The sequence below is a fragment of the Cynocephalus volans genome, chromosome X, assembly GCF_027409185.1.
Source record: "Cynocephalus volans isolate mCynVol1 chromosome X, mCynVol1.pri, whole genome shotgun sequence".
NCBI lineage: Eukaryota > Metazoa > Chordata > Mammalia > Dermoptera > Cynocephalidae > Cynocephalus > Cynocephalus volans.
In genome coordinates, this window is record NC_084478.1 from 223,994 (window position 1) to 241,363 (window position 17,370).

Here is a 17,370-nt window from a genome sequence, read left to right on the forward strand (position 1 = left end):
CAAGACACCGCTTGCTCTATACTCAGTGAACTTTTCTGTTGAATTGCTGTTTTCTAATGATGGGGGGCATGGCAGAGCCAAAACTGGGTTACACAAAGTGGGTTATTAAGTGGGGTTGCTTTCTGACCCATTTTAAACCTAGACCTGATTTCACTGCTCCAAACCATTTAAGTTCTCCCTCTGCAAATGCATGGAGATGGTTGACACTTCAGTCCTTGATTTGTGACCTTGATTTTCGTTGCAGACATGGGGAAGGAAGGTAGATGATGATAGACAGGTGGAAAGAAGATAAATAAGAGACATCGGTGAAAGATACATAGATGGGTGACCGATAAGTCAGGAGATATAGGTAGGGAGGCAGATATATATAGGCTATAGGGAGGTGACTCATAGATAGTGACAGCTAGAGATAGATGACAGATAAGGGACTTCCAAAGTTCATGGAAAGACTCATCTTACCTTTCAATTCTATTTTTCCATGAACTTTTTGAAGTACCGTTGTAGATGATTGATAGGTGAATAGACAGATGATAAATAGTTGGCAGAGAGATAGATGATAGATGATCGACAGACAAACAGATAGTCAAAAGACAGATGAATTGATAGAATGACTGACAGGATGTGAGCGTCTCAGGACACAGCCCCTGACCTCAACATGCGCTGTGAGGAGGAAGGTCTGGGAGGGCAGCAGGAGGATTCAGCAGGAACGAGGTAGGGTCCCAGCACATGACGGGGCGGGAGGCCAAGAGAGGACCGAGGGAAGAGGAGCAGGACAGAGCCGTGCTCCTGGAACTGGGGTGCACGTTACGCACACAGGAAAAAGACTGAGGTGGACCCACGGGGGCTCGGAGGGCTGAGGGTGTGGGTAGAGAGCTTGCAGGTGAGAAAAGGGATCTGTCAGCGGTCTGCATACTGCGCTTGCTTTAAGGTAAACATGTGTGTGCCACCTGTTGCGGACAGAGAAGAGCCTGGGAGAACATCTGCCAGCTGTAAACAGAGGTGTTACTGTCAGGAGACAACCAGGGGCTTGCTGAGATACATAAAATGATGTGTACTCTAGTGACATGTTACATTCTATAATGCCTCTGTAACATGATAGAACATATGTAACATACTATATGACACAACTACATATAATATATACATACATTATATGCTTGGTATAATATGATAATACTGTTTTGATTATATACGTTTATTAACAATACTGTACTATTTATACATCTATGTACACGTGTATAATGTATTACAATATGAACATGATATTATGATACATAATATGTAATACAAGGCAACATATTATACGATATTATAGAATTCGATTTTTTTTTTTGCATTGCTCTTATAATCCAAATAGTTATCAATATGGCTTCAAAGTTTCAAGTATGGATTTCGACCTCACACCTGTCCCACAGAGCGAATTCTCCAGAGCCTTCCAGCAGCTGACCTTCCCCAGGGCCACTCTGGGCTGCGGTGGGCAGGAGCGGCCCCTCCACTGGGGCCGGGCTGTGTCTCGCCCATCAGAGATTTCCTGTCTTTCTTCGTTGCTTGATGTCGCTTGAATCTAGAGGTGTAAGGTGCTAGCTATGCCATACCTCCAGGTGCGGGGAGAGGTGGGCTCGCTTTGCAGGTGGGCTGCAGTGAAGAGAACCAGAGAAACACATGGCCCGGGCAGGCCTCACCAGGAGCAGGACTGAGACAGCCACTCACTCCAGAGGCTGGCGTGCCCAGCGAGCGTCCACTAGGACTTGCACTGCAGGCCGCAGGGCTGCACAAGGCACACGGGCTGCACAAGGCACACGGGCAGCATGCTTGCTTGTTGGCCAAGCCTTGCGTCCACCTCTTTTACTAACCGACTTTTCACGGAAAGTTGAAATCCTCCACTCATAAGCAGCAGTGTTCACCTGCTCTTGTGGTCAGCAGTTTCCTCCACAAGCAGTTGGTGGACCCCGTCCTGTGTGCTCTGAGCGTATGGGGGAGACTGTGACTCTCTTCTCCTGGTGGGGAGTGTATCTGTGTGGACAGCCATGGTGTAATATGCTAAAGTCTGTGATGGGGTGTAATCGGGGCGCCTCATTTGGCAGGGGCTGCAGGCATGCAAATGCATAATCATGGTGTAATTAAGTGCAGCGGTCAAAGCCTCAGTGTGCCATTGGAGCTTAGAGCACAGAGCGCTTGAGGGACACCGAGAGGCAAGAGGTCTCCTGAGCTGTAGCTCAGCTCTTGCGTGGAACAAAAGGTGATGTTGGAGACACAGGAAAGGAACCACAGAGGGGGAGTGGGGAGAGAAGACTCAAAAAAACCCTCTGAAAACAGCCAGTGTGACATCGTCCACATGAACCAGCTAATGTCCAGACACAGCCGATGGATCCGATTCCAGTGTTATCTGTCAGAGGCTGCGGGATGGAGGGCATGGTCTCTGCACTCTGCCACATCTGTGCAGAGGAACAAGGTAGACCAGATGTCCTTCCCACCTCTCCTAGGACACCTCAGGCACTGGGTAGGTGAGGCTATTTCTGGTGGCAGGACAAGGGAACTAGAATCCACACTCTAAAAACATCCCGTGCACAGCGTGTAGATGGCATTTTTCGGGCAGACCTTGGTGCCTGTCACTTGATAGTGGCCTGATGAGCTGTTCTATTTTTGCAGGGCAGCTGGTGGGGAGGATGAATTGGTGTGGTTTTGCTATTACGGGCGGGAAGACGAAGGGATTCCTAGCCTTGTTCACATTTTTTTTTAGCTTTCTTCCACTCAGTTTATGAAAGGACGCAAAAAGCCCCTGCTGTGAGGGTTGGACAGCTGGGATGGAGTTACTGTCTGAGACAGCTTTTGGTAGTGGCGATTCCTTCTCTTGTGGCAGAAGATTAAGATTTTTCCTTCCAGGTTGTAAAGGGCTCCCTGGGTTTTCCTGCTGTGCATTCGGGGGCTGACTCCCATACTTTTCCTGGCATGCTAACTCACTTACTGGGGGGGACCCTTTGTGGCATGCAATAAATCTAGTGGAGCCCGACCCAACGTTTATGGGTAAGTCTCCCCTTCCCACCCGGCAAACTCATCTGTGATAACTTGTGGCCCAGGTTTGTATCTTGAGCTGGTGATGCAGAGCTGCTTCTGATGGCCAACAATTCCCCAAAGATCTACCTTCTTTGGGTCTTAATTCTCATCCTGGTCCTTCTTCCACCACTGTAGTCCAATGGGAATTTCAGAGATGCTCATGAAATCATCTTCTCACATAAACCCCAAGGAGAGCTAGCTCAAGCAAAAGCAGATAAATAGCTTCTCTAGCACAAAACTACAGCAAAAATGTGTTATTTTTTCTTTTCCTGCATGAGGATTTTTTAAAAAAAATGTGAAATCCCAAGGATAGCAGCCTTCACCCTTGCTCTATGTTAAATCAGTGCCCACCACCCCACACTCACCCCCGCTGTCCTCCTGGGTTCCCAGACAGACCGGCATGTTTAACAGAAGCACGTGCAATTAAACATCATTTCTTGTGTTAAAGGAATAAAATGATCCTGGTGATTCAGGGTCTCAGAGCATTCCGACACTCCAGTGGAGCACTTACTGTGTGCTGATGCAGGACTCTGCGAGATGTGCCTTCCTGAAGCTCGTGGTTGGTGGGAGACAGATGCAGAGGTGGACATTAACGTGGGGGACTGTCTGCTGTTACAGTGCCATGGATAAGGTGCCACGGAGCCCAAGAAGGGAAGGGGCCGGGAGGAGTGGCTGGGACAAGAGCATTCCAGAAAGAAGAGACGGCTCTGCAGCAGCATGAATGTAGGAAAGAGGTGGGTGTAGCTTATGGTTGTGAAAGGCTGGATTGTGCACCCCCAAATCCATACATTGAAGTCCTGATGCCCAGGACCTCAGGATGTGACCTTACTTGGGAATAGGGTCTTTACAGACGTAATCAAGTTGTAATGAGGTCATTAGGGTGGGCTCTAATCCAATATGACTGGCATCCTTATAAAAAGGGGAAATTTGGGCACAGGTGTTCACACAAGGAGAATACCAGGGGAAGATGAAGGCAGAGATTGAGGTGATATGTCTACAAACCAAGTCACCCCTGGAGCCACCAGAATCTGGGAAAGGGGTGTGGAATTCATTCTCACCCGTGGCCTCAGAAGGACCAGATCCTGCCAATGTCTTGACTATGGGATTCTGGTTTCCAGAACTGTGGGAGCCTAAATTCCTGCTGTTTTAAGCCACCCAACTTATGGTACTTTGTTAGAGTAGCCCCAGGAAACTCATAGAATATTTCACGGGACAGGGTGACTATAGGGCCAAGGTGCTCAGGAGAACCTGGTGAAACTAAGACCCCACATATGAAGGCAGCCGTGCATACAACATTGAAAGGGACGGGCAAAGCCAGACACTTCCAGGGACAACTGAACATTGGAAAAACTCTGGGAGTTTGCCAAACTCCTGGAAAATCCTTTAACCAGGGATGACTTGGGCAGTTGGTCATTTATTTATGCCTGATATTTTATTCTCATTTCTCTGATGGCTTTTAGGGAGTGTTACTGCTTACCAACAATTTCAGAGGAAAGACTGAAGATGGGAAAAGGCGATCTTTTGATCATTTAATTTTACCAGATTTCTTTCAAAGTCCATGATCCATGTGGGCTGCCATAACAGAATACCACACACTGGGTGGCTTCAACAATAGATATTTATTGCTCACAGTCCTGGAGGCTGGAAGTTCAAGATCAAGGCGTGGTAGATTCAGCGTCTGGTGAGGACTCAGATGGTTCTGCAGGTGGTGCCTTCTTGCTGTGTCTTCACATGGGAACGGAGAGAGAGAGAAAGAGAGAGAAAAAGAGAGCACTCTGGTGTCTCTTTCTTTTCCTTTAAGGACACTAATCTTATCATGGGGGCACTATTCAAATAACTAATCACCTCCCAAAGGGCCCACCTCCAGATACCATCTCACTGGGGGTTGGAGCTTCAACACAGTAATTTTGGAGAGCACAAACACTTAGTTCATAACAGCCATGCTGGTGAAAGTTTTAAAGGGATTTAAATATGAAAAGTAGCGTGCATATCTACCCACATAGTTACCATTTCCCACACTCGTACTTTCTTTAACTAGATCCACAGTTCCCTCTGATATCATTGCTGTCCTTCAACATTTCTGTAGTGAAGATGTCCTGGAGACAAATTCTTTCAGCTGTTGTATGCCTGAAAGAGTCTGGTTTTGCCTTCATGTTTTGGAAGATACCTTTGCTGGGTATAGAATTCCAGGTTGACATCTTTTTCTTTAATACTTTAAAGGTGTGTTCCGCCAGCTTCTCACTTGCACAGTTTCTGAGGAGAAGTCTGCTGTCATTTTGGCCTTTGTTGCTATGTTTGTCAGATGCCTTTTTTTCCCTGACTTCTTTTAAGCTTTTCTCTCAACACTGCTTTTGAGCAATTTGATGACCAAATGCCTTGGTGTACTTTTCTTCATGTTTCTTGTGCCTGAGTTTCATTGGGCTTCTTGGATCTTGGGTTAACAGTTTTCTTCAAGTCCAGAAATTTCCTGGCCACTGTTTTTTAAAAATATTTTTTTGTCTCCCTCTAAACCCACCCCTATATGCTCTGTTCATTTTTTAAAATTCTAGTTTTTCTCTGTGTTTCGTTTGGGATAGTTTCTATTACAACATCTTCCAGTTCACTGAGCTTTTCTTCTGCAATGTCTAATATGCTATTAATCCCATTGGGGGTATTTTTCATCTCAGAAATTGTAGTTTTCATCTCTAGAAGTTTGATTTGGGTATTTCAAAAATGTTTTTCTTGTCTCTATTTAATTTTTGAGCATATAGATTCTGGTTAGAATAACTGTCTTAATGTCTTTGCTGATTCTACCATTTGAGACAGTTTTGGATTGGTTTCAGTTAATTGACTTTCCCCCTCACATGGGTCATATTTTCCTGCTTCTTTGTGTATAACTGGTAATTTTTCACTGGATGCTGGATGTGTGGATCTCACCTTGTTGGGTGCTGGATATCTTTTGTATGCCTGAACATATTCTTGAGATTTTTTCTGGGGTACACTTAATTACTTAGAAATGGTTTGATCCTTTTGGGCTTTGATTTTAAGATTTGTTAGGTGGTACCAAAACAGTGTTCAGTTGAGGGCTAATTATTCTCCAATACTGGGGCAAGATCATTCTGACTGTCCTTCCCAATGCCCCAGGAATTACAGGATTTCCTCACCTGGCTCATGGGGACATGCACATACACTGTCCCCAGCCTTGGGTGAGCACCAGTCCCTGCTCTCTCTGATCCTCACTGGTGTTTTCTTCCCCCATCTTGGTGGTCCCTCCCCTGTGTGCACTTATCAACACTCACCTGAAGGCTCGCGGGGAATCCTCCACCGATCCTGGGTTCTCTCTCTGTGCACAGCTCTGTCCTCTTTGGTTGTCTGTCTTGGGAAATCTCTGCTCCTTGGTCTCTCTGACTCTTTGTTGGGGTTCTCAACACTCTTACTCCACCTGGATCCCCCTTGCAGTACCATGACTGCCTCTCCAGTAACAAGTTGAAGCATACGGGGGCTCAACTGGCCTGTTCCCCACCTGGCAGGGATCACTACTCTTCCCTACCCAATGACCAGCACCTTGAAAACCATCGTTTCTTGTATTTTGTGCACTTTTGATGTTTCAAGTGGGAGAGCCAATCTGGTCCCTATTACTCCATCTTGGCTGGAAGCAGAAGTCCTGGTGCAAGCTTTTATAGAGAAGGATGTCAGTGCAGTGGCATTAAGTGGGTGTTTGCTGACTCGCTGGATGTGAAGTATCTACAACAGCAGCTCCCAGCCTTCACAAGAGTGCCACCCCTGTGGACAGGGACTCACTCTGCTTCTCTCCTGCAGGGAGCCCAGGCTCTACAGTGGTGCCTGGCCCAGCGTAGGTTTGTAATGGACGTTTGTTTGATCAACACATGAATAGAGGAGGGAGATGGGCTTGCATGTTCTGCAGAGAATGCTAACGAGTGCCGCCATGAGGTCTCTCCCAGCTCAGCAGTGTCCCTGCCCTTTCTCAGGTGAGCTGGGGAGACCAGCACACTTCCAACGAGCCTCGTGTACAGAGAGCGAGGGACCTGCTCAAGCCAGACATCAGCACGCCCAAGCCCACCCCTCACTCTGCACTGAAATGAAATTCATTTGGCAACAGAAGTGAGTTGGGAAAAGAGGGAAGTGTATTTGTAAATGAAAATGGAACATCTTTTTCACCATCTCCTCATGGATGGATGTTGTGGGATGCTCCCATGACATTGCATGGTTATCTACATTCTGGAACATTCGGAGGAGCGACAGTGCTGCTCTCATGGAGTGTCCCTGCCCTCCTTGGGATGAGGTGAGGTGGGGACAGTGCCTGTAGGGCTGGTGGTCAGTGTCTTCCTTGTCAGGAAACACCACCCTGGAAGCTCCCTGCTGACTGGTGCCTTCCACCTGTGCCCTTGCTTCAGGAATAAAATATCTGTGTGTGTGTATCTGTGGGTGTGTGTATGTACAGGTATGAGTGTGTGTGTGAGTGTGTGTGTGTGCGTGTGTGGTGTTGCTGGGCTGGCAGGAAGGGGGTTGCCAAGGTGAGACTGTGGTGAACCTGCGCTGGCCCCTCCCTCTCTGACACACTCAGTGAGGGCGTGGAGGCCAAGCCCACCACAGGCCAGGCGGGGGAGCGGCTGCGTGACTCGTGTACCCGGCCGGTCCCTCACAGGTGAATGGATGGTGCCCCCCTCCAGGCCGGCACCCCTCAGAAAAGGCAGTGAGCTGAGATCCGACGCCAGGCCTGTGACCCGTGCACAGACGGGCGCTCTCCCTGTTAGACCTCCCAAGCTCCCACCTGCCCTTCTCCCCAGAAGTCGCCACCGGCGCGGGTGAGGCAGGGAACGGGCTGAGGCTGGCAGGTTCTTCCTGAACCCGGGGTGGGGGTGGGTGGGAACCACACACGTGTTATTGCCATCGTACAAACCTAGGGTCATTGAAGCTTTGTGCAAATCTGAGCAGTTTTGTGATGGTACAAACACCCGCTAAGGAATGCGTAGGGGCCTGTGACTACATCTTAAAAATGCAACCTGAGCATTCTCTGGTTGGGGACTTAGGGCTGGGTCTGGGCAGCTCCCCAGCTCAGATATCGAATCCCTTTGTTATTAAAGCTCTTTATTATTTTCTTACAGGTTGGAAAGAGAAATTGCGCTAAATCATAGCCAGGTGATTTATTTCCAGAAATGACAGCATTTGGATAGCGCAGGAGTCCCATCTCCAGCAGCTGTGTTTCTCTGGGTCATTTCCTTCAATAAATGTAAACAGGGATGAAATTAAGTCCTTGTTGAGATAAACCTGAATGATCCCGATCTTCAGGGTCAGCATTTGAGAGACGGACACCCACATGTGGGAGGGATGTGCGGAAATCCCGACTGTTCTTCCAAAGAAAAATGATCCCAGATCCATTCCAGCTGTTTCAGTACTTCTCAAAATAACGTAGGCTTATTTAATAAATAGAAGAATTTTTTAATCAAGTCATAAGACAGGACGTATAAACTTTATTATTGATTACACGTTCGTAAAAGCTGTCCCAATAAAGTGAGCTCGCTTCCCCCTCAGTGTTCCATTAGGTAATTTAATCGTCTAACTGACTCTACACCGCTTTTCCTTTTTTATTACTTTATATTACAGCACATCTTTGTAGCCACAAATTGAACAAAATAATTGTTTTTTTCCCCCCTGGGACAAAAATGTGCTTTTTGTTCAAGGAGGTAATAATTCTAGACAAAACCTAACTGTTTTAATGGGAAAAAGTTCTACCAAAAAAGCCCCTTAACCAACATTTATTTTCCCCGTTTGATCTAAAACGTACTGAAGGCGTTTGTGTCATCTGTTTTTAAAGTAACCGAAAAGTGCTTCGTTGTAAATAGTCTGTTTTAACATTTGCTTTGTTACATGTTTTAGGTAAAACATGGTTCATTTTCTTCGTGGATGTTATTTTATTCAGAGTCACAAAGTCGTGTTTTCTGCCAAACACGTTGCAGATGAGTCAAAATCAGTGAAGACGTACCGTTTGCTTGGAAGGGCGACGGCATTTCTTTTGTAGGGCGGGAAACCGCTGGGCTCTTCCCTGGGCACCTGGCATTTCTGGGACCGCAGGACTGAGCACTCGTATGCGAGGCCAGGGAAACGGAACGCCTGTGCCTCTCTGTGAAGTCCCGCATCCTCGGACCCATCCTGACAAGTTGTGTGTCTGATGATCTAACTGACCAGGGGTCACTGCCTGTCCCGTCTGCTTAGCATGTGTGGTCTCTGCTATTCCCGGGGCTTAGGGACGCTCCCAAGGCTCAGCACCCAGGTAATCCTCAGGCCCTTTATCAGGTTAAGAAAGCTCCTTTCTCCTCCTGGTTTATTGAGTTTTTATCATGAGAGTTGTTGGCTTTTTTCCAAACATTTTTTTCTGCATCTGTTGAGAGGATCATGTGGCTTTTGTCCTTTGTTCTATTAATACAGTGTACAACATTGATTGATTTTTTAAAAAAGAGCCTTATCGAGATCTCACTCACACACCTAATAATTCACCCACTTCAAGTGTTCAATTCAAGGGCTTTTTAGTGTATTCATAGGGATGTGTAACCGTCACTACAGTGGATTTCAGAACATGTTCATGACCCAAGAAAGAAACTGTACATCCCTTTCCGTCACCCCCAAAACCCTTCTCTTCCCATCGCCCTAGCCCTGGACGACCACCAATATGCTTTCTGTCTGTGTGGATTTGCCTCTTGTGAGCGTTTCATGTCACTGGAGTCCCACAACATGTGGCCTTTTGAGTCTGGTGTCTTTCACTCAGCATGACGTTCTCATGGTTCATCCGTGTGGTACTGTGTGTCAGAACTTAATTCCTTTTTAAAAAAGAATTATTTTTTATTGTAGTAAAATACACATAACCTATAATTTACCATCTTAACCTTGTTTAAATGTCCATGCCAGTGGCACGAGGGACCTTCACATTGCTGTGTAACCTCCACCACCAGCCATCTCCAGAACTTTCTCATCTTGTAAAACAGATACTGTTCCCATCAAACCTGGACGCTTCTTTCCTTTTTAAAGCTGGATAAAGCAGGACGCTGAGTGGGGGTCTCCAGGCTGCTGAGCAGAAGCAACGTGTGGGTCCTTCATCCAAGAGTTGGCCCCGCCTGTCACCGCAGCTGTCCTGTGAGGGTGTGTCCAGTTCTCGACACCCAGATGGATGAGCCCAGCCTCTGCTGGGGTTTGCAGAAGGTTTGTCAGGAAGAATTACTCTGGGTCAGGTGAGATTTCCAGACCCGGAGAATCCCAAGCCCTCGGGGCCCAGGACAGCTGTCTTGACTGTGGGATGCGAGTGTTTGACAGCCAGGAGGATTCGAGGTGTCAGGACTGACCCACGGGCTGAATTTTTATCTGGGAATCTGCTGGCCACACACGGGCCATGGTGCATTCAAAGACTTAGGAAGAGCGGAACGTTCCTGCTGGTGTTTGTTCTGAAGCGGTTTCAGTCATAATATTAAAAGCAGCTAGTTTTAGTGTTAAGAATATAAATGAGGTTAGACATATGGCCCATTGCTGCCCTCAGACAAATCCTCTGGGTTCCCAGTTAGACCATCACTTCCGCAACATGAACCAAACAACTCTCTCAGCTTCAGCTCATGCTGAAAAAGAAGTCTTTACATGGTGGAATACTACTGTGCCATGAAAAAGAATGAAATACCGCCATTTGCAGCAACATGGAGGAATTCAGAGAAAATCACGTGAAGTGAAGTAAGGCAGGTGCAGAAAGAGAAACACCAATGTCCTCACTCATAAGTGGGAGCTAAAAATAAATAAAAACACAAAGAAAGAAAGAAAGATACAACAATCACAGTAACACAATAATATGTTGAACTTTCAAAAGAAGATTGAACTGAGGCCACAGAGGTAGGAAAGTCGGGAGGGTGAGGGGGGAATCGGTAAAGGGCCACAAAAAACGCTTACATTGCACAATGTTGAATACACCGATTATCCCGATTCAAGCATCACGTAGTGCACACAGGTATTGACATTCAACTCTGTACCCCACAGATACGTGCAATCAACTAGGTTCTAATAAAGAAAATTAAAAAATAATAATTAAAAAATATATAAATATATATAAAAGAGAGAAGTCTTTACGCTCTTGTCCTGTGAATGGCTCGTAGAAACTATTATGAGATTCTGAGCTAGGGAGGGCCCCATGCGGAGAGGAGAGAAGACCGGCTGGTTCACTAAGTGAAGACCGAGATGTCTTGGTTGTTTCCAGAAGATTCCAGAAGGATCTTTTCTTGGGATATGGGGGCAGAAGAATGAAAGGAAGGAGATAAGAATTAAAATCCCGGTGGTTTTACTTAGTCCCTTTGGGGGAAAACTGGCTTCTTACCAAATGGTTGTAAAAGTGGTTAAAAGGATATTTCCAGAAAAAGCGGTAATCCTAATGCCACTTTGAGGGGCTTGAGAGCAGCTTCTGATTCTTAGAAGGGCTTCAACCTGTGGGTTGAGGTGGGCGATGTGTTTGGATTCCAGGGCACGGGCTGCACAACTGGTAAAACAACTGTCCTTGTCAGAAGCCGACTCTCTTGCATATACACACATGGAATATTATTCAGCCTTCAAAAGGAAGGGCATCCTGTCATTCGCAACAACACGGATGAAACTGGAGGACAGTAGGTTAAGGGAAATAAAGCTGGCACAGAAAGACAAATGCTGCACGATCTCACTCATCTGTGGGATCTAAAGCAGCGCGACTCGTAGAAGCAGAGAGTAGAACGGAGGTTACCAGGGGCTGTGGTGGGTGTGCGGAAATAAGGAGATGTTGCTTAAAAGATACAAAATTTCAGTTATAAGATGAAAAACTTCTGGAGACCTATGTCCAGCACAGTGTCTGTAGGTAGCCGATATACCGTGTTATGCTGCACTTTGCATTTGCTGATAGGGTAGCTCTTAGCTCTCACTGCACACACACAAAAGGTAACGATGTCAGGCAATGGGTGTGTTAATTATCTTGATTTTGTGGTCATTTCACAATGCATACACCTTTCAAATCATCAAGTCGTACACGCTCAATAGGTCCAATTAAAAGCAAAGAAAGAAAGCTGACTCTCAAAGGGCAGATTGCTGATCTTCGACTTAATTGTCACCCCCAGGGCAGGAAACAGAAGTTTTCTCTCTTCCCTTCCTGCACATTCCTTCCAACCCATCCTGCTCCTCTTCAGTTAACGTCAACTCGCCTTTGCTCAGGCCAGAATCAGGCCGGCGTTGCGACCTGTAGCTGAGAATTGTGGAGCTAAACCACGGCACGTCTACTGAGGAGAGTTTGTTAGACAAGCCCCAGAATAGACATGTTCAGAGCCGCCACCTGGGCGAACCATGGAACTCAGAAGAACATCAGAGATTCTTAGAAGATACCAGAAAATGAAGTCCTTGCTCATCTGTTCCAGGATCCTGTTCACAGTGACGTGTACGTGTGTGGCTTTATTAGGCATCAATATCTTCCCAGGGAGAGAGGCCACGTGGGGACCCTGGGAGGCATGTTGTTCTCCAGATTCTGGAGGATCTTTTTTCAGGTCTCGACAGATTCAGGTTTTCCAGAGAGATTGATAAGTTGCTGTGCAGAACCTTTCAAGACCCCTGCCTCCTGGGCGGGGTTGCCTTTGGGATTTATGCCCTGAAGCTCAGCTCCTACAGAGAGTCAGAAGAAAGGGCAACCCCCAAACCAACTTCTCTCCAGTCTCCAAACACGGTCTGTCCTCAGAAGTGCAGTCCTCGGAGCCGCAGGTGCTTCCGTGGGTGCAGATGTATGCGGTTTTTCTTTCTTTTTCTTTTCTGTGATTTCTGAAGTCTTTATGAGAAGCACATAATTCAGTGAATATTTATTATAAAAATGAAGGAAAATCCAGTATCCCTTACCTTTTTTTATTGTGGCAAAGTGTACGCAGCATAAAATTTACCATCGTAATCATCTTTAACTGTACAGTTCATGGCACTAGGTACGTTCACGTTGTGTGTGACTAACCCCATGATCCATCTGCACAAAATCTCCATGATCATCCCAAACTGAAACTCTGTCGCCATGAAACACTAACGCCCCATTCCTGCCTGCCCCAGCCCCTGGCACCCACTGCTCTACCTTCTGTCTCTCTGAATTTGACGACTCTGGGGACCTCATCTAGGTGGAATCCTACAGCGTTTGTCCGTTTGTGTCTGCCTTATTTCACTGAGCACAGTGTCCTCAAGATGCACCCACATTGCAGCGTGCGTCAGAAAGTCCTTCCTTTTCTAGGTGGGTTAACACACCTCTGTGTGGATGGACCATGTTTTGAATATCCAATCAGTCGTCGATACACACCCGGGCTGCTTCCACTTTCGGCTGTTGTGAGTCATGCTGCTGTGAGCACGGTTTGTGCGAACATCTCTTCAAGACTCCGCTTTCAGGTCTCTTGGGTGCAAACCCACAAGCGGAATTGCTGGGTCACGCGGGAATTGTACATTCGACGTTTTGAGGAACCACGTGCTGATCTGCACTGCCACTGCACCGTTCGCATCCCTTCCAACAGGGCACGATAAAGCTTACTTTTTAAAAGTTCAGGTAGAAACCGTGGGACTGGCTGGCCGGTTAGTTGATTAGAGCGCGGTGCTGTAACATCAAGGTCAAGGGTTAGATCCCCATCCTGGCAAAAAAAGAAAAAAAGAAATTGTGGGACTGTGAACTTATTTCTTATTGTCAACTACATTTTTGTCTGTTTTGCTCAATGCTTCACTAATTAATGATCTCGTTTCATTTCCTTGTCACCTTTAGAGATGGGGAATGTGCCAGGCTCAAAAATATGCCACAGAACAAACGCGTTTCCGGGAGCACGGTGGCAGCCGGTGGAGGTCGGCGCCACCCAGTGGCTGTGCCCGGCTCCACCCCTCTATTGTTGTCAGCATCAAATTCTTTAGGGACCTGGAACACCTGCACAGGAGCTGAGCTGGGCCACCGTGTCCCTCTAAGAGGAGACCTTGGCTGACCACCTCGGGAGTGTCCTTACACGCTAGCTCATGTTTTTGCCCCAATGCCTCTGCTAACCCTGTCCCCAAACATCAGCTTATTCCAGGACAGTAATGTGGGGCGCGGCGCCAATCTGGGTGTGTCTGTATCTCACAGGAACACAAAGTCTCTCCAACCTGGGTCGTGGCCCAGGAGAGGCGATGGCAGGGAGTGAGCAGCTGCTGGGGCTGTGGACAGCTGGCGGCGTGACCCCAGAGGCCGCGGGGGCCTGGCAGTTCCTTCCTGACTGCAGGGGCCTGTGGGGTTTGTTGATCCATCTTTGTGGACGTTGCTATTGCCGCCCGGTGACATTTCCTGCTTCCTCCCCCCGGGTGGTGGCCCTTCTACTCTGTGAGGGGTGACCCGGACGCTGTCCCTCTCTCAGGAAACCCACTCACTTTGGAGCTGCTGTAGGACAGGGATTCCAGGAGGTGGAGGCCCGGGGACCATCATCTGGGGGCTCTGGGGGAAGCTTTGAAAGTGGGGAGAGGGGAAAATACCCCAGTCAGTTCTCCCAGGCTATGGACTGTCTGCTTCAGACATCTGTCCGCTTCAGACATCTGTCCATCTATCATCTGTTTACCTTTCCATTCGTTATGTATTTACCCATCTATCCATCCACTGTGGACGTTCGTGCTATGAAGAAGAAGAAAGCAGGACACAGGCGTAGAAAGAGGGTGTGTGTGCGTGTGCGCAGGTGTGCACGCGTGTGTGCATGTGCGTGTGTCCGTGTGCATGCATTCACTTGTGTGCAGGTGTGCATGTGTGTGCGCACATGTGTGTGTGCGTGTGTGTGCGTGTGTGTGCAAACGCATGGCCAGTGGCTTGTGTACAGAGATCTGAAGGGAGCCATGTGGACATCAGGGACGGAGCATTCCAGGCACAGGGACCAGCAGGAACAAAGGCCCTCCAGCAGCGGTCGGGGCGTGGGGGACAGGTGCTGGGGGAGGCCTGGGCAGATGGTGCGGCCTCTCAGGGCTGCTGACGACTTGTGCTTTTTCTCTGAGTGAGATCAGGGCTGTGGGGGATTTTTTTCTGGAAGGGTAATTATTTAAAAGTACGTAACTTGGTGACATTTGGTGTTTTCACAATGTTGTTCAACTGTCACCTCTATTTCGAAAACATTGTCATCATCCCGAAAGGAGACCCTGTCCCCATCAGCAGTCCCTCCCCAGTCCCCTCCCAAGCCCCTGACAACCCCTGACCCACCTCCTGTCTCTGTGGATTTGCCTGTTCTGGACACTTCATGTAAATGGAGTCACACACTGTGTGGTCTTCTGTGTCTGGCGCCTGTCACTGAGCATCATGTGTTCAGGGTTCGTCCACGTTGCAGCAGTTGTCAGAGCCTCATTCCTCTTCATGGCTGAGTAATATTCCACTGTGTGGATGGACCACATTCTGTTTATCTGTCCATCGAGTTGATAAACACTTGGGTGGCTTCTGGCTCTTGGGACCAGGGGAGGATTTTGCGTGGATTGGCCGGATGTGACTCTGGCTCCCAACAGGACCAGACAGTCGTGGAGCGTGTGTGGGGGAGGAAAAGGGGGCCGAGGGCCATGGCCCAGGCGAGTTGAAGGCAGGTTGGACCCCAGAGTGATGGCGGAGAGAGTGAGACGTGGCTGGACTTGGGGTACCTTTGGGAATTGGAGCCCCTGAATTTGCCAGAGGTCTGGATGTGGGCACCAGGCAGAGGATGACCCCAGGTCGGCCTGGCCAGCAGGACTCAGGTGCTGCCTTCGACCAGACAGGACGGAGCTGGGAGTGTGGAGCTTGTGGTCCCTTCTTTTATGAAACTGGAAATAGGCATCAGGTGAGCGAAAAGGATTTCAGTGTACGGAAGGGAGAGTAGATTATCGTGGCCACCGTAGGATGGGGTCACTGACGACCTCAGAGTGAGACTGAAAGAGAACAGGCTTCCAGGAGTGAGATTTAAACACAAGAGTTAACCAGTGGCTGGGGACAGCTGTGGCCCCGACTTCTCTGGAGGCCAGCCCTGCGCCCCGCCAGGAATTCCAAAGCTCTTGCTTTCCACAGGCTCGGAGGGGCTGGCGCAGTTCCCCAGGCCACCAAAGCGCTCTGTCAAGCTGTGGCTATGAATAGGTGCCGGCGAGGGGGTTTGAGACCCTCACCTGGTCCAAGCATTTTGTTCACACATTCCAACGAGCCAAGAAAGCCGGCTCCTGGAGGGGATTAGCTCGAGGTCAAGATTAGCAGCAGAAATGCGAGCTTCAGCCCCGCATTTAGATAGTGGCGGGCACAGCGGGTCCCGCGCCTTTTAAAGGCACAGGCGACAAACGCTGGAGATGCCCAGGAGCTCTGGGGTCTCCACGGCGAAATGCTCTCTTTGGTGGGTTGAAAGGGAAGAAGGGTTAAAGCGACTGGGAACCACAGCCTGCCACTGTGCCAGGCCCCTGGCCATGATGACTGGAGACCTGTCACCAGGCTGGCCAGCGTGACTGTGACCTCAGCCTCGAGGAATGTGCCACCCTCCGAATTAGAAGGGAACTGGACACCACCTGCGGAGGACCATGACACAGCTTCTCTTCTGCCTCCGGTTCCACGCCCTCTGTGGTGAGCGCTGAGAATCCAGCCGCCTGCCAGCCGGGGCCATTGGGCCCAGAGCTCCCCCGACCCCTTGGCGTGGGTCTTTTTTTTTGGGCTCATCGACAGAAAGAGGATCTGCGCGTTGAAACCCCCACGGCACCTGCCTCTGCTGTGCAGCTGTGTTTGAGCTCTGGTTGCTGGGACATGCCGGGGGTTATAAATAGGAATGGGTCAGCTGGGGCCAGGCCCGCATGGACATAAATCAACTCTGTGGCCAAGGCCTGGAGTTGTGAACGGTCCCATCGCAAGGCACAGTGCTCGTTGCATTGGCAAATGACTCCTTCATCAATCATTTAGGGAGGTTTTGTGATGTGTCCTGTACAGTCCCACACAGCCCCACAGATCCTGAGCACGGGGACACATGAGATGTTTCAAAGACAGCGTCTGCCTTCAATTTTCAAAACCACAGGCAGAAGCCTAACGGAAGGCTAAGGAAAGGGATGAGTCTGGGTCAAGTCTGTGCGTTTACAGGACAAATAGTTGTGGGTCAGTTTGTCTGGGTCACAGAGAGGGGCCCAGGGTCAGGCATCCCTGGCTTCTGAGGCCAGGACGGAGCAGCACGTGGCAGACCCGTCCCTGAACGTTCAGCGTAGGCTTTGGACAAAATGTGTCTATCCGTTTCTCTGAACTGTTGCATGGTTGAACGGAGTGGCTTTAGCGTCCTTTGAAAAGTGGCCGATGTTGCATTTTCCAGAGTCGGAATGCCAGGACACAGGGAGCAT